This window comes from Cyprinodon variegatus, unplaced genomic scaffold (genome assembly GCF_000732505.1).
Source record: "Cyprinodon variegatus isolate N-32 unplaced genomic scaffold, C_variegatus-1.0 Scaffold2446, whole genome shotgun sequence".
Taxonomy (NCBI): Eukaryota; Metazoa; Chordata; class Actinopteri; order Cyprinodontiformes; family Cyprinodontidae; genus Cyprinodon; species Cyprinodon variegatus.
In genome coordinates, this window is record NW_015152899.1 from 5,134 (window position 1) to 6,220 (window position 1,087).

The following is a 1,087-nucleotide window of genomic DNA, read 5'->3' on the forward strand; positions in this document are numbered from 1 at the left end:
TCAGATTACTCTTTCTAGTAATTATAATACTTAGTAATTACTTTTAAAGGCCGTTGGAAGCATCATGGCTAAAGCATCATAGTTACCTACTTTCTGCTGATTATAAAATGTCTATAATAACACACAAAAATATGTTAATTTTAAGGGCTGCTATTGTGTAAATTAATACCTTTATCAGGGCTGGTTGGTCTCACTCTTTTACTCCCAAACTTGTGGATGCCAGCTTGATCTTGAGCTCCAGAGAATGTAAGAAATAGATGTGGACCCTCATCGGTTTCTGAGAAAAAAACAAACAAAAAAACAATACGTACATAATAGGTGAGATTTAAATCTTAGATACTAACTGAGAAATATTATATAGAACAGTAGCACAGCACAAGTGAACTCCCTTAGAACCAAACCGAGAAAAACGGAACAGATGTTGAACACTTAGAGCTACTCTTAGAATCAGGAGAAGAAATGTTCCTATAATCTTTTAAATCTACCAGCATGGGGTCCACACCATGACAAAAGCAGGAACAGACCAAAAATTAAATAAAAATTATTAGAAAACTCACCAACAAAAGCAGAATGTTCATCTGCCTTTAAATCATTTCCATTTAAATTTATCCGAGTTCTGGAAATGCATGTGAGTGAGTTGTTTGACAGATCCTGTGAAAAAAAAAAACAAGGTAAAATCAACTTTGTAAAATAATGTGGTTTATATCCCTTAGGCCTGCAGTCGCTGAACAAAACAGAGGAACTGCAGTTATTTCAGTTCGGTTTTGAAGAACAGAGCATTCCTGCAAATGATTTGCTTTTTTCACCTGGATGTAAAACAACAACAGTTCTTGTTAAAACATCTGTGAATTCCTACCATTTCACAGCACCTCCTTCCATTCTTCCCACTACCGCACACAATCAGTGGCTTCCCTTCTTCCCTCTGATGGACCAAAATGATGTGGGAGTTCTAAAAATCAAAGAATTTAATAAGAACAGTGGAAAGGACAACAGATGGTATTGATGTTACTGTGATTCTCACATTGCCAGTCAATCCTTTCAAATCCACCTTCTTTTCCACCTGTGGAGAAACACAGAGGACTTTTAC

The 1,087-nt window shown here is 36.1% G+C and overlaps 1 protein-coding gene across 1 annotated transcript in view; it reads right to left on the bottom strand.

Moving 5' to 3' along the window:
* Window positions 1–647, bottom strand: part of LOC107080878 (semaphorin-7A-like) — a gene marked incomplete at its 3' end in the record, with an annotated part of 4,552 nt that extends 3,905 nt beyond the window's left edge. Inside the window, exons 1-2 of the mRNA XM_015369085.1 lie at window positions 558–647; window positions 170–277 (exon numbers count right to left, since the gene is read on the bottom strand). The remainder of the gene's footprint in view (window positions 1–169; window positions 278–557) is intronic.
* Window positions 648–1,087: the final 440 nt, after the last annotated feature.